At 39.2% G+C, this 24,890-nt stretch overlaps 1 protein-coding gene across 16 annotated transcripts in view; it reads right to left on the bottom strand.

The window, feature by feature from the left end:
- stk33 (serine/threonine kinase 33) overlaps positions 1-24,890 on the bottom strand; it is a 205,315-nt gene that overhangs the window by 144,058 nt on the left and 36,367 nt on the right. For 8 of the 16 annotated variants that reach the window (XM_073049522.1, XM_073049525.1, XM_073049524.1 and 5 more), the window contains one exon: positions 9,297-9,390. The exons of the other annotated variants lie outside the window; for them this stretch is intronic. The gene's annotated coding sequence lies outside the window, so the exon portion shown is untranslated. The remainder of the gene's footprint in view (positions 1-9,296; positions 9,391-24,890) is intronic. 16 annotated transcript variants of the gene reach the window in all.

Consider the following 24,890-nt stretch of genomic DNA (forward strand, 5'->3'; position numbering starts at 1 on the left):
CTTCCACATCCTTCCTATAGTGGGGCAACCAGAACTGGATACAGTACTCCAAGAGTGGCCTAAGTAGAGTTTTATAGAGCTGCATCATTACATCGTGTCTCTTAAACTCTATCCCTCGACTTACGAAAGCTAACACCCATAAGCTTTCTTAACTACCCTATCTACCTGTGAGGCAACTTACAGGGATCTGTGGACATGTACCCCCAGATCCCTCTGCTCCTCCACACTACCAAGTATCCTGCCATTTACTTTGTACTCTGCCTTGGAGTTTATCCTTCCAAAGTGTAGCACCTCAAAGTGTATTGATCTGTACATGTGTGTCAAGTTCAGATTCTGCCAGTAAAGAACCATGAAACTTAGCTCCTCCCTCCAGCATTTTTATTGCCAGGCCAATAAAAGGAAGTTTGGTGGAATTCTCACGCATGTGCATTTAATTGGTTATACTTAATTTATGCTGAATACACAGTGACATAAGGAAACTGCCAGGCAATTAATCTCCTTAGGAGAGCCTAGCAAATTAGAAGTATTAAAATGTGTAACAGACTGTTACTATCTAACATCAGAAGTTTGTAAAATAATTGGTTGCAATATTTTTGAAATACATAAAAGCAAGACACCATCTTCTAAGTTAAAGATTTCTTTTAAATCCTTTATTTAATTGGATAGAAAAAAGTTAATGTTCCAAATGTATATTCTCTCAAGAATCACACCCCCCAGATTCAAAATTCCTGAATGCTGTTAACACTATGAGCACAGGAACAAAGTTGTCGATCTTCTAAAAGTTATTTTGACATGGAAGTCCAATCAAATGATCTAGCCCATTTTGCAGAAAATGTTTGCACAAAGCTGAAGTAATCCACTTTGAGAAATTTCTGTGTACTCATCTGGAGTATTATGGAACTTCCATAACCCAAAAGAGCTACCCTTAATGTACTGCTTTGTTACCAGGGGTTAAATGTTATCACATTTATTTAATGTTTTCACTAAAACTGAATAGCTAAAAATTATGATTCAGTACAGAGACTTTTAATTAGAGTAAGTTATCAAAACATAGATGTAAATAGAATAACTATAAATAAGGTGCAATTAATTAAACAACAAGGACTTGCTTCATTGCAACTTTTGCAATGAAAAATTCATTGTAACTTTAAATGATTACAGAAAACAGATCCATCTTAAAAAGGCAAAAAACAGCAACAGGAGATAGACAGATTGTGTGTGTGTGTGTGTGTGTGTGTGTGTGTGTGTGTGTGTGTGTGTGTGTGTGTGTGTGTGTGTGTGTGTGTGTGTGTGTGCGCGCGCGTGTGTATGTGTGTGCGTGTGTGTGTGTGCGCGCGCGTGCGTGTGCGCGTGCGTGTGCATGTGTGTGTGCGCGTGCGTGCGCCCTTAACTCAAATACAGATACCAGTTTTAGCATGCATCTTGTTAACTTCTTTGTTTCAGTTCTCCTGCTGTTAAAGTGTTTGCTGATAACTAACAAGAGACTGTAGTGCAAGTGCACAGTAAATACAGCTTTTAATACAGTTATAGCTTCCACAGCATCTGGATGACATTTGGGGATTCTTTTTCAATCACTGAAAAGGACTGCTTCCCATGACAGTAATTTCAGCCTTGGGCAAACAAACTGCTCTCCTGCATCTTTGGTGTGGTCATGAATCAGTGAACCAATGATAAGCAAAGCTAATGTTACAATGCGGAAAACAGTACACAGTATTTTACTGAATTTAATTAGCACATGTTCAACCACACATGATGCAGCCAGCTTAGTTTCAAAAGTAAAAGGTTCTGCCTCACAGATCTACTGGTAGTCATACAGAAGATTTTCAAATTTGTGGACAAGTGTTATCCATCACCTGATGAGGCCCCACATCCAAGGTATTGATGTGATGCAAAGAATGACGCATGCAAATGACAACAAATTAATTTGCTTGATTCAAAGCTAGTTTACCGGTAAAGAGAAAAGAACACAAAACAAGGGCATTGAATCTATCAGACTTACTCCAGAAGAGAATAACCAGTAGATTCTAGTAACCAGTAGATTAACTCCACTTGTGTTTAAACTATTGATGGGAGAGTTCTTAAAGCAATAGTATCATTTTTGGTAAAGACATTAGTCTACAGGTAGAAAATGGCTTGTTCAAATGAGAAATGTTGTGTAACTGTTTAAGATAGAAACAGATTTTTAAGCAGTAAGTGAAATAGATTATATAAAAGAAAAATATTTCAATCAAATTCTTTAGTTTAAGATTACCAGAATGCGTAAAACCTAATATAATATTAAGCATTTCTAACCAGGTCATAATGTAAGCTAATTAGTAGTGAAATTTCACATAAATGTAAACCTGTCATACCAAACAGAATTTGTAATTCAGTTTGACTGAGCTACCATAATGACTGCCCTCAACTTTATAAGTGGTGTAATCCAGACAAAGTACATGAAAGCTGAAGCACTGCAATAGTATACCTTACATTAATAGAGCACACCATGAAGTTTATGAACTTCAAGCTTAAACAAGGTAGAAGATCAATACACTCATACATCACAAAGTAAACAGACAGCAAACAGACGAGGATTAAAGTTTTGAAATTTCAGACATGATCATAAGATCCTTCCTCTTTTCCACATAATGATCAAAAATAACGTTTTGCTCAGTTCTAAGGTGAATGAAGAGGAAAAGTTGAGAATAACAAACTCCTGCAATGAAAGAATACTGATGCTCCCATTCAAAAGAGATTCCACAGATGCTAGAAATCTTAAGCAACAGTCTTTACCTGAAACTTTAACTCAATTTTGCTTTCCACAGATCAGAACCAAAATCAGATATATAACTAACATATCTCATGAAATTTGTTGCTCTGTGACAGCAGTATAGTGCAAAACATTAAAAAATCAAAATAAATACATAAACAGTACAAATTAGGAATAGTGAGAGATCTGGGTTCATGGATTGTCAGAAGTCTGATGGCAGAAGGGAAAAAGCTGCTCCTAAAGCATTGTGTGTGCATCCAGTGGCACTTGTACCTCCTGCCCCATGATACTAATCAGAAGAAAGCATGTCCTAGGTGGCAGGGGTCCTTAATGATGGATGCCACCATCTTGAGACATCACCTTTTGAAAATGTCGTAGATGATGGTGAATCTTGTGCCCGTGATGGAGCTAACTGAGTCTATAACCCTCTGCAATCGCTTGTGATCCTATGCACTGGAGCCTCCAAACCAGGTGCTGAGGCAACCAATCAGAATGCTTTCCACAGTACATCTGTATTAATTTTCTAGAGTCTTTGAAAACATAACAAATCCCCTCAAACTCCAAATGAAGTATAGCTGTGGGTATACCTTCTTCATGATTGCATCAATGTGTTGGACCCAGGATAGATCATCTGAGATGGTGACACCCAGGAACTTGAAAAGACTCACCCTTTCCACTGTTAACCCCTTAATGAGACCAGGTGTGCATTCTCCTGATTTTCCTTTCCTAAAGTTCACAATCAATTCCTGGTCTTGCTGACATTGACTGCACCATCACTCAACCAAAATAAATGATGTCTGACCTGTTGAATATATCTACTATTATTTTCTGTTTTTGTTTTAGCTTGTTGATTTTTTATTCTTACTGGGTGAGAGATATCTGAAAGGACTGTGTACTGCGTCTGTTTATGTAGATCTTTCTTACTCTACAGCCAACAGCTGGTCTTTGTTTCTCAAAATCATCCCAAATGTTCCTTGTCCATTTTGAGCATTCATGGGCCAGGGATTTCCAAGAACAGTGGAGATTCAGCAATTTCTTGACCATCACCACCAACCTACCTATTCTTGAATCTTCTGCGACACAAGGTGTGAGGCAAATTAACAAAGCAGACTCTCCAAAGCAATAAACCTTGAGTAACAACCTTAATATTTTTAAGAAATTATTTTTCAAGTAAACATGTATGCCTGAAATTGGATTTCAAGCTAAACATGCACCTATATATAATTCAAATTACCCAAATTCCTACATAGAGCAGCAAAATTGGCTAAAATTATTATTAACAGTTCATTAGGGAACAATCAAGCAACTATTTGCTAAGCAGTTCTCTTGTGGGAAAATCAGCTAACTTAGTGTAGCTAGAATAACTATGCTGTGCATAATCTGAAAAGGAAGTTATATAATATGGCATCAAAACAGGAGGTCTACATCTATTACCAGCATGGAGGAAACAGCAGAAGGCAAAAAGAGAGAATTAAAGTTTACTCAAAGAGATATATCAATCAAGAAGGACAGATAGAGGTTGGATATAACATCTGATACACCATAAGAGTTCAAAATATTCAAGTCCATCACTTAAAGAGCCTAACTGGAGGTCACTGTACTTTCTCTTCCAATATGTTTCTCTATTCTGTCACTGCACTATGAAGCAATAGCAAAATAAATTTCAAGCTGAACTACAGATGAACAGAAATTCTGCTGCCCTTCCATAATTCACCATACCTCCCCCTCACCTGCATCATATCATACCCCACCATTGACCTAGCACTCCTTATAATCATCACCCTTCTCCATCTCACAGAGATCAAGCCCCAGAAAGGACAACAAAGTCAATACTATTTACCCCTTCATTTAGATCGACTCCTGCAAGTGAACTACAACCTTGTCATAGGGATTGGAAGCTTGCATGCTGGAATCAGGGCCTTGTGCTTTGGTTCTTGGTAGGGTCCCCTATGCCCGACAGATCAGACGGTAAAGGCCAGACAAAGAGTGGTCCACCAATCCTCCAGGTTCAGGGATTCAACTCAGGGCTAACAACTCTGTCTGGTCCAACAAAATTGTTATGGAAACTGTAAAGAAGAATCCTTCTATATCTTCTATATCTGTGTGTGACAGTACAGACAGGCAAAAATGGAGGGCCTTCATTTCTGCCCTAAATACCAGAAGCATAATGGGCAGGAAGAAGAATTTAGATAGACTGCAAGAAATATGGGGTAGGTTTTATAATTTTGTTGCCTGAATCAGATCAACAAGACCAGCCTACCCACTCAAAGGAAAAAATCTGTGGTATCTCTCTATTCAAAGAAGACGTGATCTGATCAGATCAGAATCAGGTTTATTATCACCGGCATGTGTTGTGAAATTTATTAACTTAACAGCAGCAGTTCAATGCAATACATAATATAGAAGAAAAATAAATAAATAAGCAAATCAATAACAATATATGTATATTGGAGATTAAAAATCATGCAAAAACAGAAATACTGTAATACATATTGAAAACATGAGGTAGTGTTCACTGGTTCAATGTCCATTTAGGAATCGGATGGCAGAGGGGAAGAAGCTGTTCCTGAATCGCTGAGTGTGTGCCTTCAAGCTTCTGTACCTCCTACCTGATGGTAACAATGAGAAAAGGGCATGCCCTGGGTGCTGGGGGTCCTTAATAATGGACGCTGCCTTTCTGAGACACTGCTCCTTGAAAATGTCCTGGGTACTTTGTAGGCTAGTACCAAAGATGGAGCCAACTAAATTTACAACCCTTTGCAGCTTCTTTCAATCCTATGCAGTAGCCCTCCCACACCAGCCAGTGATACAACCTGTCAGAATGCTCTGCATGGTACATCTATAGAAGTTTTTGAGTGTTTTTGTTGACATTCCAAATCTCTTCAAACCCCTAACGAAATACAGTCGCTGTCTTGCCTTCTTTATAGCTGCATCAATATGTTGGGACCAGGTTAGGTCCTCAGAGACCTTGATACCCAAGGACTTGAAACTGCTTACTCTTTCCACTTCTGATCCCTCTATGAGGATTGGTATGTGTTCCTTCCTCTTACCCTTCCTGAAGTCCACAATCAGCTTTTTCGTCTTAGAGCCATCGAGTGCCAGGTTGTTGCTGCGACACCACTCCACTAGTTGGTATATCCTGCTCCTGTACATCCTCTCATCTCAACCTGAGATTCTACCAACAATGGTTGTATCATCAGCAAATTTATAGATGGTATTTGAGGTATGCCTAGCCACACAGTCATGCGTATAGAGAGAGTAGAGCAGTGAGCTAAGCACACACCCCGGAGGTGCACCAATGTTAATAGTCAGTGAGGAGGAAATATCATCACCAATCCACACAGCTTGTGGTCTTCCAGTTAGGAAGTCGAGGATCCAATTGCAGAGAGAGGTACAGAGGCCTAGGTTCTGTAACTTATCAATCAGGATTGTGGGAATGATGTTAAATGCTGAGATACAAGTTGATGAACAGCATCCTGACATAGGTGTTTGTATTGTTCAGGTGGTCTAAGGCCACGTGAAGAGCCATTGAGATTGTGTCCGCCATTGACCCATTGTGGCAAAAGGCAAATTGCAGTGGGTACAGGTCCTTGTTGAGGCAGGAGTTCAGTCTAGTCACGACCAATCTCTCAAGCCATTTCATCACTGCAGATGTGAGTACTACTGGGCAATAGTCATTATGGCAGCTCACATTATTCTTCTTAGGCTCTGGTATAATTGTTGCCTTTTCGAAGCGGGCATAGAAGGCGATGAGTTCATCCGGTTGTGAAGCACTGCTGCCATTCATGATACTGGGTTTCACTTTGTAGGAAATAATGTCTTGTAAATCCTGCCAGAGGTGTTGTACATCCAATGTTGCCTCCAACCTCGTTCGAAATTATCTCTTCACGCTTTAAAGAGCCCTCCACAAGTCATGCCTGGTTTTCTGGTACAGACCTGGGTCGCCAGCCTTGAATGCCGCAGATCTAGCCTTCAGCAGATGACGTACCTCCTGATTCATCCACAGCTTTCGGTTTGGGAATGTACAGCAAGTCTTTGTAGGCACACACTCATCCACACAGGTTTTAATGAAGTCAGTAACAACTGCAGCATATTCATCCAGATTCGAAGATGAATCACTGAATACCGTCCAGACCACCAATTCAAAGCAATCCAGTAAGCGCTCCTGTGTTTCCCTTGTCCATACCTTCTTGGTCCTCACTACTGATGTTGCAGTCTTCAGTCTTTGCCAATATTCAGGGATTAGAAGTACAGCCAGGTGATCAGACTTCCCGAAATGAGGGCGTGGAATAGCACGGTAGGCATTCTTGATGGTGGTGTAACAATGGTCCAGTGTGCTGTTTCTTCTAGTATTGCAAGTGATCTGTTGATGGTAATTGTTCAGTGATTTTTTTCAGACTGGCCAAGTCAAAATCCCTCAAAATGATGGTGAAGGTGTTAGGGTGCACTATTTTGTGCATGTTGATCCCATTGCTCAGATCATCTAAAGCCTGACTGACTTTGGCCTAAGGTGGAATGTATACCGCTACCAAAATGACTACGGAAATCTCCCGTGGTAGGTAAAATGGACGGCACTTAACTGCAAGAGATTCCAGGTCTGGTGAGCAGAATTGGGACAGCAATGATATATTTGTACATCAGGAGGAGTTGATCATAAGGCATACTCCTCCCCTTCTGCTTTTGAGAGACTCTATAGATCTATCCTGACAGTGTACAGCAAACCCGTCAATCTGAATCGTTGCATCCAATTCATTCACCAACAAGAAAATCTGCAGTTACTGATAATTCAAAGCAACACACACAAAATGCTGGCGGAATGTAACAGGCCAGGCAGTATTCATTCACCATTTGATGCTTTCAGCTACTGCCACATTGCCATAAAGTTGTTTTGCTGCAGCTTACAAGAGAAACATTTTTCTGCCTTTTACTTGCAGCATCTTTTACTTGCACAAACAAAAAATGTTCACCACATCACTACACCTGACACCCCCACAGCACCTCTTCAGAGAACAACTCATCTATTGCTGTGTCAGAGGGAATCAGAGGACAGGTGCATGTATCTATATGGTTTCAGAGGACTCTGGAGGACCAGATTTGGTATGCTCAGATGATAAGTCTATTGCATATAAGCAAACAGGTAGTTACCAAGTTGTTAGGCCTGCCGCAATAAATGCAAGAATATGGAAGAATTCATCTCCAAGGTCTCAAAGGATATTGTGCAAAACTAGAAGATCATGATTCTCACTCAGGACATCATACACATTTCTTTGTGATAAGACTATTGCTGATCCCCTGCACAGCATGCACTAATTCAGCTAACAAATGTTGTAAAAGCATAGCTGATGGCCACACAGTATTGTTGCTTCTATAAAGTCTGACCACAATCCATCTAGACATCTGCACAGATGCAATTTGAAGTTCTGAAAGAAAGGTAATATGCTACAAAGTAGAGAAAATCTGCACAATGCTGGAAATCCAAGTAGCAAACACAAAGGAAGGGTCTCAGCCCAAAACGTCGACTGTACTATTTTCCATAGATGCCGCCTGGCCTGCTGAGCTCCTCCTGTTGCCACAAAGAAAAGTTTAATGTCCTTTTTGAACAAAAAGATACTGTTCACAAGCAGACTGCCACTTTCAACATATACAGGCATGCTTCAATGAAGCAGATAGAATTCAACAGAAGCAAAGGACAATTACAGCAGTAGCTAGCTGCTCTCCATGGAGAAATGCTGCACAAAGACATGGTCTTCTTTTGTAACAGAATTACAACATGCAAAAAAGACATCTCCTTTACTAACATACACTCAGTTTCACCTGCACCACAATTCAAGCTCTTCAGCTTCGTGAAGAAAATTGTTGTCTACATTTGATATTCAGAGAAGAGCAAAGTCAACAAGCATGACTAGATTCTGTAAGCCATTTCAGCATTAGTGCTTGAAACAAAGAATGAGCAATCTAGTACAGAACACTGATTACATTGGAAGTTATTTAGAGAAAAAACAAGATTTTGCACACAGAATCAAACAAAGCAAGTATAACGCAGGAAAGTGGATCTAATTTAGTTCATTGGTTAAATTTTTACTTTGAAGATTTTTCTGCCTAGTTCTGAGGAGCTGATCTCCATCATTTATCTACTTTTATTTTATTTTACTATAACCATTTTCACTCTGTTACTGAATAATTTTTTTTTTAAAGGGTTTAGGAGGTGCTATGGTCCACTCCAGTTCATATTTACGTCCATATGTCTCACACTCATTAACACTTGAGGACACAACAAATGTTACCATAGGGGCTAACTGGATTGAGGAATAGATAAACTGTTTACCAGAGAAAGTGGAAATTAACAACAGCCTGCATATATTTAGGACTACCAAAGTCACACACAGTAGGTTAGAGTAAATTGGATTTTAAACAGATTATAAGAGTGATTGCAAAAATGCCTGCAAGATCAAAAATAATGCACACTTCAGAGATCAGCAATTTATTCCTTACATTTATAAGTCTCAATACTCTTTTAAAAAGTGTATCAGAAAACGTGGCATCTTACCAAAGTCTGTTGTTCTATTATAGCCTGTAAGTGTGCTCAATATTTAAAGCCCCATCCATATTATTGCAATTTATATGTCACCATGTGGCTGCGCCTATATGGAAGAAAATAAATAAGTACTAATGAACATTATATAAACAGAAGATCAACAATTTCATAGAAAAGAACTATACCGAACTGAATTCAAATATACTAAACTGCAAAGAATTATTGTGGAGAATGATGGAAATCTAAAGAACAACAAAAAAAATGTCAGACATATTCAATAGGATCAGCTGGCATCCGTAGAGCAAGAGGGATAGTGTTTCATATTGATGACCTTCAGATAGAGAACTTGAGAAAATATGGAGATGGAAAAAGTTCTGAGCAACTTACTTCTCTTGCATAAAATCAACAAACAAATTTGCCTTGCTACAGTCATTGTTTCAACACTTTCACATAATTTCCTTTTCCAGTTTTTATTCCAACATCCATTACAACTTTAATATTTTCCTGGCTCATTTTCCCCTTTATCATGGGGATCTAACCCCTCAAATACCTCCAACCAAGGCAACCTCCTTAGCCCAATTACATCCTATCCACCATCATCAAATTACTTTTAGCCAAACATGTTATGATATTTAGCTACATATTTCATTGACTCAATTCACTTCCTCAAAATAAAACATGTTGGTTTGGCAAACCATGGCTATTCTTTGTACCTTGTGGCAAATGCGCACCATTCTTTAATCCTACAGTAGTTCACTCCCTCGCCTCTATTTTCAGTCTATTCCTTATTCATGTTTCAGAATGGAAAATCAACTGTGTCAAATATAGCACCATATCATTATCTTCTAAAAGTTCACCCAACTCTTTAGAGAACGTAAGGGTTTCATTCTGAAACTAGCCATTAGCCTATTTTACCTTAAGTAAGAGATTTGCCTTTTCTGTGCAAACCCATATTGCATTCTCTGCTATAATTCATTCAACATCTATTATGTCAACTGTCTTCCACAGTTAAGTCTTTTACTTCTCATTCTGCAAGGATTCTGTTCCATTCTCCTCATCGGTGTCTGTGACGTCTTCATTGTTCTTCGTCCATCTAATCTCCAGGTTAGGACACCAACCAATTCAACCTTCAGCCAACTTATCGCCTCAATCACATTCATTCCATTTCATTCCTGATTTCCTCAAAACTTCCCATTCCTATTAGAAATATACTAAAGTTGCTTTATCCTCACTTTCCAAACCACTAACCTCCACCTTCAGTGGATCACACTATGCTAATTTCACTATTAAACAGATCTTATTAAACACTATCAAACAGATCTTCACTGACATAATGAGGCCCAACATCTAGAAGAACAGCATCTCCTCTTATTCTTTGGAACCTTCTGGAAAAAAAAACACTAAATGTTTCATCTTCATGTAAACTGCTTTCTCACCATTTCCCATTACTATGCCTATATCCCTTCCTCACTGTAATTCATTTTAAATGCCTTGCTACTTGATATGCTGTAATCTATCTCTATATGGTCTTCAGTCTTTCAGCTCATTCCTCCACCATGCCCCCAGCCATGATTTGAAAACTATAAATCTTAAATTCTTTTTCTTAAGTTCTGAGGAAGGATTGCTGACCCAAAACATTCTACCACAGATGTTACTCGACTGGCTGAGTTTCAATTGTTCTTTCAGATTTCAGCATTTGTAGTTTTATATGTTTTCCATTTGTTTTGTCAGTTGGATACATAGATTGCTGGCAGATTCTTTCCAGTACAGGCAGTCCTCAGGTTATATAAGGGTTTCATTCCTGAGAACTGCCCATTAGCCTATTCACCTTAAGTAAGAAATTTGCCTTTTCTATACTAACATATTGTATCACTCTGCTATAATTTCCTTCCATTTAATGAAAATTCTAACACTACCATAATTAAACAAATGGAATACATACTGTATACTATCATTAATGAAAACCATGAACTATGTTATTATTATTACTAGCTTAAAATACATGGAAAAATTTGTAAGTCAGGTTATTCATAATTCATGGAGTTCTTGTACCTTGGTAATTAGCCCTCAAACAACATTTAGAAAAATAATCAAATTAATACTGCTTTGCAGTTTGTAACAAACTTTTATGCAAACGGACAATGACATCCTGCATTACATCAATGAGATTACTAATTATTAGACAAAGTTCCCAGAAACACTGCAATGTGAAAGATGAGAAATCAGATAGAGATCAGATGTTAGTGCAGAAGGAAGTTTGGAGTAAGTAGCATGATATGCCATTTGAGTGGGGTTACGCGTGTTAACTGAAAATTCATGTGCGAATGCTTCTGATCATTGAACACAATTAAAAGCAGTTTAAAGTCTGCTAACAACGTCAAGCTTTCAAAGGCTATTGGGACAGTCTAGGAGCAGAAGATGCAGCAGACATGCCATAATAGTGTGCTCTTAGTAAACAGCGGGGTGCAAGTTCAAACAGTGCTCCAAACAAATAAGCCCAATTCCCACTCTACTCCCTTGAAACATACACACAATGATTCATGTTAAGTGAAACCTGCAAAAGATGGCATTTTTCCAAAGGTAAAACATATTAGAACATGAGGAATGCATAATAATTCTGTTATTTAAAATCTAAATACTATCAAGCTTCCTGTTTGCATAGATGTACTGATGTCTAGTTTTCTTTTTGGCACAGACAGTGCTAATTTTCCCCCTATTAATTACCAATAAAGTACTTATCACAATAAGCGCATTTAGCACTATAAAACTCTTATCATTCTAGTCTCAGACACTTGCATATGTACTGAAAAATTAGGAGTCATTCAACAGACCTGATAAACATTTGATATTTTCACAAATCAGCAGCGAACATTTTTAATGATTAGATGAGATCTGTGACACACTGGCAAATCTTCAAACAAAATGCTTACATTTAACAAAATAGGTGAGAAAAGGGTGTTTAGGAGAGATAAATTTTCAGAGACTTGCAAATAGGAAAGGGCACTTTTGCAACTATTCAATTTCATTTTCCCCTGCATATCTTTGTTCATTTTTGTTACTTTTGTGGCACTGCAAAGCCCAGCGGTCGTACATAACACACGAGAAATGGCGAGGTGATGAACAAACTTACAGCTGTTTATTTTGCTGGTTAAGTCACCTACCCAGAATGCCCTCTCAAATTACATTGAATGCGTAACACACAAGGAAGCTTGACAGCAGCCCATATGGTTTGAAGTATACATGAATATATTAACATATCCCTGCCGCTTATTTTAAAAGTTTCTTCCCCTTCCCATACACAGATGAGCTGCTGAACTATTAACATTCAATGGAGTATTCATCAAATTCAGTAGACTGCCCCTATTTCCAGACATTACCCTGGGAATTATTCTACCCCATGTGCTGAGGGTCAGTCACTAGAGATTCAAACTGTCTGGAGGCTGACTGTTCCTGTGAGGGTACCAATGACCTGGGGATGATGCCAAAGTCATTTTATCTCTTGGTGTATGTATAGATCTTGGTTTGTGTACTGCATTGTTAGTAGGAGGCACCTCAGAAAGCACAGGTGATGGGGGAGCAAACGAGAAAATCTGCAGATGCTAGAAATCTGAGCAACACACACAAAATGCTGGAGGAACTCAGCAGACCAAGCAGCATCTATGGAAAAGAGTACAGTCAACGTCTCAGGCCGAAACCCTTTAGCAGGACTGGACAGGTGATGGGGGAGCATTGGCTTTGACATTTGATCATTACAGATGTTCTGCATTTTTTTTTTAAGTGTGTAACAGCTGAACAATGTGCCTTCTCCAGATATGATTACTAGTTTCAACTGTCTACAACACAGGTCGTGTTTGTGCCTCCACCGTCACAGGAATGCACTTTGTTCCAGAGATGTATTTTCAGGCAAATACTCTCTCGTTTGCTGTGAAACTTCTGTATTTTGCTTTGACATGTTGCTCTGCTTGGGTTTTCTGTTCATTTAGCACAATCTTTTTTGTGTTTGGTTGCCTAAATAGGTCAACGGGTGCGAAGCTGTCTTTTCATCAATAAAAGTTTAGAAAAATAGTGGTCCTTTAAGACTTTAGCCATTTCCTCATAAGGTTTATTGCAAGGTTTAGTATGTTAGACTGTATAATTAATCAGACGTTTTTGCACACATCACAGTCAGAAAAATTGGAACACGAATATCATTAGAAGTTTGATTTGCCAGTGCAAAATATTCAAATCTTTCAGTACAGGAACTCCATTGTTCTATTATTTCCTCATACAGCCCCATACTTCCAAATATTTTCGTTATTTTCAAACACAATTACATTCCAGAAAAATTAACTAGTCTTATCCATTTCTCTTGCCCTCTCTTACTTGTTTTATTTAACCATCCCATTCTCGTTCTCTCCCCTCATATTCTTCACTCACCACTCTTCCTGCAGCTGTTTACTTTTTGCTCACCCACATTACATAGTGGTACACCGCCTGTGTTGCACAGGATTTTTCTTGCCAACGGGAACAAAATAATAAATATCATGAGAACTTGTTACCTAGTTGCCAATTGTAATGCTTGTGGTACTGGGAAGCCAAGTGGCTGTGAATAACACACAAAAGACGAAGAGATGAGAAACAAACATGTAGTTGTTTGTTTTGATAGCAAGTCATCTACCGAGAATGTGCTCTTACTTTACATTCAGTATGTAACACACAGGGAAGCTTGGCAGCAACCTGTAAGAATCAAAATATACTGAATATGAATACATAACAATTTTACCAAAAAATGTACAATTTGCTTTTATTTCAGCTGCCCCAAAAATTCTCTTTTTCTTTCTAAAGGGGAAGCACATATTAGAAGCCTGTATCCATGTCACAGAATATTTATATTAATCTCTTTTATAATGGAAAAGCACTAGGTTTAAAAGCTAATCAAAATGAGATGCTGCTGGATAAATTGTTGTGTTGATGTGCCGTGACAATATCCGTGAGGATATTGTTTTTGCCAATCAGTTCAAGATTTCTGATGCTCTACTTACAACTACGATATTCATGCATTTCTATCCATTTGCCATCAGCCTTCATGCAGAACCCACTTCCCCAAAGTGAATGTTTCCTTTATAAACACCCAATTTTTATATCTCTGGACTGGGCAAAAATACTCCCGATAGCTCACCTATTTAACAATAATGAAGGTCAATATCCAGTTTTACTTACCTTTTCTGACAATGGATTAACTGAAGGCTATCTGCACAATGCAGGTTGTCATATCTATGAATAAGTCTAAGCTTATGACTTCTATCACTTTCTCAGTACCTATTTTGTGACTCTACTGTTAGACTGTAAAGGAGGTACACAATTTCAAACCACGATCATTATTGAGATTTACCTTTATCAACTACAATTTATCTGAAAACCACATCTTTAGGATAAAGTCAATAATAGGGCCAATTATACAAGTGGCTGTTATAGTGACCCAAACTCTGAATGCTTTTATGTCACGCCACCTCAGAAAATAGATGCCAAACTACTTCATTCACAATCCACTGGCGTGTGAAGTAGATGACAAGTTTTATGTTGCAGCAAGCTCCTTCATCACTTTCCTTCTGTAATAACAGCCAGCACCATGAGATAGCATTGTTTCCCCTAAAAAGGCTAAGCAGTTCAAAAGACAAACAAAATAATGCTATTGTTTCTATTCCTGAAGTCATAACCAAGCTATCAGTTTGCCATAGTTTGTAGATGATATATGTTTATTAATATTGAATAAGCGACTGAAACCACCACCCCCTTACCTGGCTTCTATAGAAACTTGGCTCGCTAGCCACTCTGCTAACAGCCACTGAAATCACTGGTGAGAAAGCTACTTTTCTCGAACTCTATACATCTAGGGTCAGTATGACTTCAATCATGGGCTGATCCAATTCTTCCAGTCATCCCCACTCCCCTGCCTTCTCCCCATACCTTTTGACGCCCTGGCTAACCAAGAACCTATCTAGATCTGCCTTAAATGCACCCAGTAACTTGGCCTCCACAGCCACTCGTGGCAACAAATTCTACAGATTTACCACCCTCTGACTAAAGTAATTTCTCTGCATCTCTATTCTAAACGGACGTCCTTCAATCCTGAAGTCGTGCCCTCTTGTCCTAGACTCCCCTATCATGGGAAATAATTTTGCCATATCTAATCTGTTCAAGCCTTTTAACATTTGGAATGTTTCTATGAGGTCCCCCCTCATTCTCCTGCACTCCAGGGAATACAGCCCAAGAGCTGCCAAACATTCCTCATACGGTAACCCTTTCATTCCTGGAATCATTCTCGTGCATCTTCTCTGAACCCTCTTCAATATCAGTACATCTTTCTAAAATAAGGAGCCCAAAACTGCACACAATACTCCAAGTGTGGTCTCACAAGCACCTTATAGAGCCTCAACATCACATCCCTGCTCTTATATTCTATACCTCTAGAAATGAATGCCAATATTGCATTCGCCTTCTTCACCACTGATTCAACCTGGAGTTAACCTTTCGTCAGGTTTCAGTCCTGACGAAGGGTCTCAACTCGAAACATTGACAGCTTCTTTCAATGGATGCTGCCCGACCTGATGAATTCATCCAGCTTTTTTGTACGTCTTGATTTGACCACAGCATCTGCAGTGTACTTTGTGTTAACCTTTAGGGTATCCTGCACAAAGACTCCCAAGTCCCTTTGCATCTCTGCATTTTGAATTCTCTCCCTATCTAAATAATAGTCTGCCCATTTATTTATTCCACTAAAGTGCATGACCATACACTTTCCAACATTGTATTTCATTTGCCACTTTTTTGCCCATTCCCCTAAACTATCTAAGTCTCTCTGCGGGCTCTCTGTTTCCTCAAACTACCTACTCCTTTACCCATCTTTGCATCATCAGCAAATTTTGCCACAAATCCATTAATCCCATAGTCCAAATCATTGACATACACAGTAAAAAGCAGCAGTCCCAACACTGACCCCTGTAGATTCTAGTTGGATCAAATCCTATAGCTGTCTCTCCTGATCTTCTTCTCTCTCCATCTCCTGCCAAAAGACCACAACCCCCACTAGTGTCCATCACAAAACCCTCTCTGCCAAGCTTCCTCTAGAACCTCTTCCCAATGACACCATCCTGATTGGCAGACCCAACATTCCTAAGTTGAACATCACAGCCACTTATCTGTACCTGAAACCCAAACACTAATAGCTGCACACACTGATTCTACATAAAGCTATTAAATGAAATACCCTACAGCATTAGCAGTACAAATCGTAACCAGGGTATTACACAACCTTGTCACATTCCTGGGTATTTTTGACAGCAAGCAGTAGATTTACAATTTTTTGTTTAGTGTTGACAGTTTCAAGATAAATATTCTTTCTCATAAAATTCAGTGTGCAAGATGCTTGTATGATAGATGTAATGTACCACATATCCAATAGTTCTGCAACACCTCTTGTCATGAAAGATATAAATCGTGCGCATCTATAAAGGCAGCTTCCACATTTGGGAAGTGGGCTCTGCACAATGGCTGATGGCAAGTGTATAGAAATCCATGGATATACAGGTCCATGGTGAAACTCAGCATTCAGTTGCAGAAAGACCAAAGTAGTACATTTATAACTTTGCTAGCCTCTCACTAACTGTATTTGTTAGTTCCACAAAGATACCTGGCAAAGTTTCCCCTGGCTATGATAGGAAACAGAAATCTGAGCACTCAATATCCAAAGCAATCACTATCCACCATCACTATCTCAAGTGTTATGAATGAAAATCATTTTGAAGATTCATGTTTACAGGGCACCTTCCTCATTGGAACACTATCACAGATGAAATAAGCATGAACATACACAATTTGCACTGGGCTAAATGTTCACTATAAGAAAAGCATCACCTTGCATGATGCTTTTTTTGCATTGATGTGGATCTGCATAATATTAGATAGGCAAAAGAAGAATTGCAGAAGATATCAGCATTGGAGGGAAAAATTTCAGAAGGCAGTAGGAATGCCATTTAGAAAATTATATTGTTGGCATTTACTGAGGATTTCTTTAAGAGAACAGTATCAATAATTTATTACCCAACTACTCTGTAAGATAACTTAAGTTTCCTCATCGCTTTGTTGCGAGCTTCCCTCTTCATGCTACACCAACGCTTCTAATTTTAATAACTACACTCACTTGGAGAAATTGATTCTTATTCTTCAAGCAAAATACACATGAATTCTAATTTATTTAACTGAATCTGATCCATCATTTTGAATAACATGTTCTTGTTGCATACTTTTCAAAATGGAGAGGCTTTTTAATTAAGTACATTCCCCAAATAAACTACTTAGTAATGCACCTCTAGCATCATACAGCTAAATTACAGAGAACCAGAGTACCCAAGTGTAAAGCACAATTTGTGGTGAATTAATCTAATTCAGTTTTGACACCTTACATCACCTTTAATTCACTGGGCAGATACTGAAAACAAACAGTTTGGCATATCCCTTCCTGAACGATACCCAATAGCACCTGGAAATTTATGCCTGTAGGAACCTAATCACTAGCTTATCTCCAATTATTATCACTGAAATAAACAATGTAAACCAAAACAATTTCATGCATCAATATAACTGTTTCACATGAAAGTAGATATTACTTTATAAACACTCATTGATCACCAATAGCTTTGTAAACAGGATAAAAGGTAAAATGCAGATCTGAGATAAAGGAACGTTAGAGAATTACAACTTCAGCTAGATGAGATGACTGCACACTGAACAACTTATTATTGGATAAAGTGACAGCAAATCAGTGTAAGGTACTCAAATAGAAATTTAACACAGGTCTATTTCCCAAACATAAAATAGACAGGGCTGAATTAAATAGTAGGAGACAAGAAAGAAAAAGCATCCACAAATGAAATGCTACTGAGAGAAATACAAAGAGCTGAGACCAAAATGTTGACTGTTCATTTCCCCTTCATTGATGCTACCTGAATTGCTGAGTTCCTCCAGCATTTTGTGTGTGTTGCTCAAGATTTCCAGCATCTGCAGTATCTCTTGCATGTAAGAGTCAGGCATCTCTTTTTGTGAAAACATACATTGGTTTATTTTCACTTGTATTGAGGTACAGTGGAAAAACTTGTCCATACAGATCAATTCATTACAATGAGGTAGCACAAGATAAAACAATAACAATGCAGAATTAAGTATTAAGTTACAGAGAAAGTACAGTACAAGTAAACAGGAAGGTGCAAGGTCACAATGAGGTAGACTGTGAGGTTGGGAGTCCATTTTATCGTACAAGGGAAATCTTCAATTGCCTAACAGTGGGATAGAAACTGCCTATGAGCCTGGTGCTATAAAGACAGAAAATGCTAAAAACACACAGCAGGTCAGGCCACATTTACACAAGAAATAGGTTTAACCTTTTAGTTAACAACCCTCCAACAGCACTGGGAAGGAGACAAAAGAAGCTGCAGGGAAAATGGGGAGTGGATAAAACCAGGCTGACCATGGGAATAAGGCTACGTCTACACTAGACCGGATAAATCCGTAACTGAAGCTTTTTCTCTTCATTTTCCCCTCCTTCCACACTAAAACGGTGTTTTCATCCTGCGAAACCGGAGCTTTTCAGAAACACTTTCCAGGGAGGGTATTTTTGAAAACGCTGCTCAGGCAGATCAGTGTGGACGGGGTAACCGGAGACTTCTGAAAACACTATCAGACAGCAGCACGCTATTTTATTGTTTTCTTGAACGCAACCTAACAATTTCAGAGCAGATGGCAACAAGACTGAAGCCAGAAGAGTTAGAAATGTACTCACCAAATACTTTGACCCATAACTTACTGAATAAATAAGTATACTCACTTTGCCCCGTTTTCTGTCCTTGCTCATATGAAGGTGGTTTACCTATTTATGCAAGTACTTCTCTAACAACAGATGTGTAACAGCCTAATGTAACATTGTTTGGAAATACAAGATAACACTGATGCAGACACTAAAACATTCATACATTTAACAAGGTGCTTTATTAATGCAACAGAGTCAGTCAGTTTTTCAATGTTCGCCATCAGCCGGGTCAATCTATCTGTGAACTCCCTGTCGGTTGCCTCCATACGCTCCAGTATGTGTTTTTTTTTAAATTTTAAGTTCTCCTGTGCGAGAATCAACAGCTGTCCATCGTTTTAAGTTTTTCTAGTCTGTAACTACACAAACACGCACTTTTATGGTGAGATTCGACACCAAACATGTCGCTTGTTTTCGGTAGATGTGTCCTGTGCATGCCCAGTAGGAGGAGATTCGCCGAAATCTCCGTTTCAAAGTGGATAGAGATATTTTCAAAAACACATAGCATGGACGCCTATCGTTTTTACGCAAAACCGGCGTTTTCAAAATTATCCGGTCTAGTGTGGATGTAACCTATGCTGTAGACAAGGTTATCTCGTTAGTAAGTGAATACTGGCAGTCTGAGAATGAGAACATTGACAAACACATATAGGAGGTGTGAAGTGTAAAGCAGGATACATGCCTGCTCAGGTGCTGTAGGAACAAAAATCAAAAACATGAGGGGAAGAAAGAACAAAGTCAGAGCCAATATCGCAAATCAAAAATCAAATTACTTTAAGTTGTAGAATTAAAATATTTTCAGAGGCTACAAAGGGACAAATGAGGTGGTTTTCATAAAGCTTGCATTGGGACTCATTGTAACAGTCAGGAGTCAACCGTAGACTGCTAAATCAGAGTGGGAGAGGAATAGAGAACTAAAGAGGCAGGTAATGGGAAAGCTCAGGGTTACCCTTGTGGACCACACACAGGTGATCCACAAAGCAGTCATCGAATCTGCAATTAATTTTTCCAGTGCCAGTGAAACATCTTAAATACTAAATACATTAGATTGTACATTAGATTTGATTAGGGGAAAGGCAACTGAATCACTGCCTCACCTGGAAAAGAATGTTGGGGCACTGGATAGTGGTAAAGGAAGAGGTGAATGTACAAGTGTTGCATTGACTGAAGTTGCAGTGGTAAATGTCAGAAGAAGGACAGGTGGGAATGGAAAAATGGACTAAGCACAAGAAAGTTCTGTAGATGTTGGAAATCTTGAGCAACACACACAAAATACTGGAACACTGATACTGAGGACCAAGAACTCAGTAATTCAGGAAACATCTGTAGAGGGGAATAAACAGTCAATGTTTCAGGACAAGACCCTTGATATGATTGGAAAGGAAGGGGGCACATTCCACTTGTCCTTACCTACCACCACCCCATGGACCTCCATATCCAGCACATCATTCTCTGTAACTTCCACTATCTATAACAGGACCTTCCACTAAGTAGATCTTTCTCTTCATCCCATCTTTCTCTCCATCCCCTTTCTGTTGGAATCGCTCTCTACATGATTCTTTTGTCCTCTCACCCCTTCACTCTGATCTCTCTCGGCACTTAATCTGCAAGCATCAACAATGATACACCTGTCCATACACCACCATTTGGGGCCCCAAAAGTCCTTCCAGTGAGGCAGTACTTCACCTACAAGTCTTTTGGGGTCATCTACGGAACCCGATGGAGCTCTTCTACATTCGTGTAACCTGACAGATTCAGGAACTGCTTCGCTCTGTCCACCACAAAAGACAAAATCTCTTCATGACCATCCATTTCAACTTCACTTCTCATATCTGTCCATGGCTTCCTCTAGTACCATTATGAGGCAAAACGAGGGTTAGAGAAGCAACACCTCATATTCAACCTGGATGGCATGAACATGGATTTCTCCAGCTTCCAGTTATTTCTCCCCCCTTCAATTCTTTTTTTTTCTATTCGTCATTGTGGTTATGTTCTCACCCCTTCTCTTCACTTGTGCATCATTGACCTGTTTTCCTTCCCTATTCCCTTTCTTCCATGATCCACTGTCCTCACTTATGAGATTTCTTCTTCTTCAGCTCTTTACCTATTCCACCTACCCTCTCCCAGCTCCTTATTTCATTCCCCATCCTTCACCTACCCACCTTCTCTCACACCCGGCTTTACTTATTACCTGCCAGATTGTACACTTTTCACCTTCCCCCCACTTTCTTATTCTGGGCTCTTTTCCCCTCATTTCCAGACCTGATAAAGGGTCTTGGCCTGAAACATTGGCTGTATATTCCCCTCCATAGATGCTGCCTGACTTGCTGAGTTCCTCCAGCATTTCGAGTTTGTTGTAAGGTGGCAGCGCATTTGGATGCGGGGCTAGTGTTTTTTATTTGTTAAATCTGTTTTTTATTATAGCAAGGCAATACTGGACTCCAGGAACTTTGGGTGCTTCAGGTCTACGTGAGCTGCTCAATGATCAGAGTAGCTGGCCAACGTGTCAGAGGAGCCGGATTGGGTTTGGAGAAACTGCCTGCTACTCAAAGGCATCAGAGTTGGTGTGCAAAGGTGGCATGCAATGTAACCATGAGTGATTGCCTTGGACGTTTCTCTTGTGATCACAGATCTCTGTAAGATGCCACAGGGTGGTTTGGTGGCTTGACAAGAGGATGGGAAAGCTGCATAGCCTCAGTTGTAGCTAGGACTAGGTGTCAAGCCATAGGGTTTCCTGCTGCTGCACATGTGGTGCAACATGCTGTCTGTGCTCAGTTAGGGGCTGACCTCTCCCATCAGAGCTGCCTTCCAGTGTTCAATCAGTGGAATGCCGGACGGAATGCAGTGCCGGGGACTGCAGCATCAACTTGCAGGACATGTTGCTCAGGGTCTTGGGCTGCACGTGTTTTTTTGCTCGCTATTTTGAATGTGCTGTGTATGTTTTGCACCTTGGCCCCAGAAGAATACTGTTTCAATTCAGCTGTATCCATGTATGGCTGAATGATAATTAAGCTTGATTTGATTTGGTACCTGGTAAAATGCAGAAAGGGGAGTAGATGAGAATATGCATCTGATGATGCAATATCATTGAAAGGTGCCTATTGCAAAGAATTATTTGTTGAATGTGGAATTTTACAGATCTGCAGATTTTTTTTTCATTGTCGCAAAGTTCCATCCATTCTACACTTTGCTTACACAATATATACATCAGAAATTTAGATGTGGTATAAAATACATGTGAAAAATAAAAAGGCAAAACTACAACAAATGCTGGAAATTTGAAATAATAAAATAGCATTTATGGAGGGAAAATAGAATTAATGTTTCAATTGATGTTTAAGTCTGGTGTCATTTTAACCAAAATTTGCTGATTTTAGTACATCTTAAATATATTTCAGGTTCAATAACAAATAATGGTTCTAGATATGGGATGGTTGTCTAATGCTCTTATGCTCACTGTAATGAATGGAAATTTATTTCTATATGCACAAACCAAATCATCTTTTGAAAGGCCTGCTGTTAACATAAGGCAAGTTAACTAAAGCAAGAACAATGATATAAACCCACATTTAATTTGACAAATTCCTAAAATGTCTATCATTTCATCCAAAATAACAACCTCACAAAATTATTTCAAAGATATTTCAAATTTGAAACAGAAGCACATATACATTAAGAGTACAAAAGAAGTTAATACAACATGGAATTATGCTATTATAATGAAAATCTATTTCTAATAATGGGTGTTTGTTACAGAACCTTGATGTACATTTTGTTTTCAAACTACTCATTAATTTGTTGCAGGAAGATACAAACCTTACACAAAATCTGTTCAGGTATACTAACTCAAATTGTGTTATTCAGATAGCTACAACAGCAGTCAAAAATGGTGGTAAAACTCTCTCCATTTGACATATGCAAAGGTTGATACTTTAAGATATTCCAGGTTACTGGAAATAACAGACAAAAGTATTGAATAGAATTATACATTTGTCCAGGCCGTTTATTCAACTGACATTAGAATTAAAGTAAAATAATAAGTAAAAATTTTCAGCTGCAGCTTATGATAGATAAGCTACTGAATGTCCACATACACAAAATGCTGGAGGAACTCAGCAAGCCAGGCAGCATCTATAGAAAAGAGTACAGTCAACATTTTGGATCGAAACCCTTCAGCAGGACTGAAGAAAAAAAGCTGAGGAATTGATGGGGGGAGGGGAGAGAGAGAAACACTAGGCAATAGGTGAAACCTGAAGAGGGAGACATGAAGTAAAGAGCTGGAATTTGATTGGTGAGAGAGACAAAAGACCATGGCAGAAAGAAAAGCCGGAAGGAGCACCAGAGGGAGCCAATGGGCAGGCAAGGAGATGAGGTGAAAGAGGGAAAAGGGGATGGGAGATGGTGAAAGAGAGTGGGCGTGGGAAGCATTACCAGAAGTTTGAAAAATCCATGTTCATGCCGTCAGGCTAGAGGTTACTGAAATAGAATATAAGGTGTTGTTCCTCCAGTCTAAGTGTGGCCTCATCACGAAAGTTGAGGAGACCATGGATGGACATATCAGAATGGGAATGGGAAGTGGAATTAAAATGGGTGGCCACTAGGAGATCCTGCTTTTTCTGGCGGACAGAGCATAGGTGCTCAGCTAAGCCTCTCCCAATCTATATCAAGTCTCACCAATATACAGGAAACCACACCGGGAGCACCAGACACAGTATATGACCCAAAGACTCACAGGTGAAGTGTCACCTCACCTGGAAGGACTGTTTAGAGCCCTGAATAGTAGTGAGGGAGGAGGTGTAGGGGCAAATGTAGTACTTGTTCTGTTTGTGAGGATAAGTGCAAGGAGGGAGATCAGTGGGGTGGGACGAATGGACATGGGAGTCAGAAAACAAAGTGTGGGGGGGGGGGGGGAAAGCAAAAGATGTGCTTCTCCCAGCATGATTTTCCAGTAGCCACCCATTTTAATTCTACGTCCCATTCTGATATGTCTATCCATGACCTCCTCCACTGTTGTGATGAGGCCACATTGAGGTTGGAGGAGCAACACCTTATATCCCATTTGGGTAGCCTCCAGTTTGATGGCATGAACATCAATTTCGCAAACATCTGATAATGCCTCCCACACCCTCCTTCACCATTTCCCATCCCACTTTTCCTCTCTCACCTCATTTCCTTGCCTGCACATCACCTCCCTCTGGTGCTCCTCCACCCTTTTCTTCCTTCCATGGTCTTCTGTCTCTTTCACCAATTAACTTCCCAGCTCTTTACTTCATCCCTCCTCCTTCAGGTTTCACCCGTCATCTTGTGTTTCTCTCTCTTCTCTCTCCACCTTTTAAATCTAGTCCTCAGCTTTTTTTCTCCAGTCCTGCCAAAGGATTTTGGCCTGAAACATTGACTGTACTCTTTTCCATAGATGCTTCCCAGCCTGCTGAATTCCTCCATTATTTTGTGTCTTTTTCTTGGATTTCCAGCATCTGTACATTTTCTCTTATTTGCGAATGTTCACATATACTGATGCCAAATAGAATAAAAACTGCAAAAAATATATTTTTAGAAGATGGCAGTCATATGAAATGACTGTAACAGAATTAAGTTTTAAGCAAAAGTATTAAGAATTCTGAGTTAATGTAATAATATTATGTTCATATTATTGTAAAATCTACTATCATTTGATAGCAAGGATGATGATCACAGCATTTTGTAAAAGCCAGGCATCAGCGAAGCCAATATTCTGTGTACATATAACAACCCATAAATCAGAAACAGAA

This window comes from Hemitrygon akajei, chromosome 6 (genome assembly GCF_048418815.1).
Source record: "Hemitrygon akajei chromosome 6, sHemAka1.3, whole genome shotgun sequence".
In the NCBI taxonomy this organism is placed as follows: domain Eukaryota; kingdom Metazoa; phylum Chordata; class Chondrichthyes; order Myliobatiformes; family Dasyatidae; genus Hemitrygon; species Hemitrygon akajei.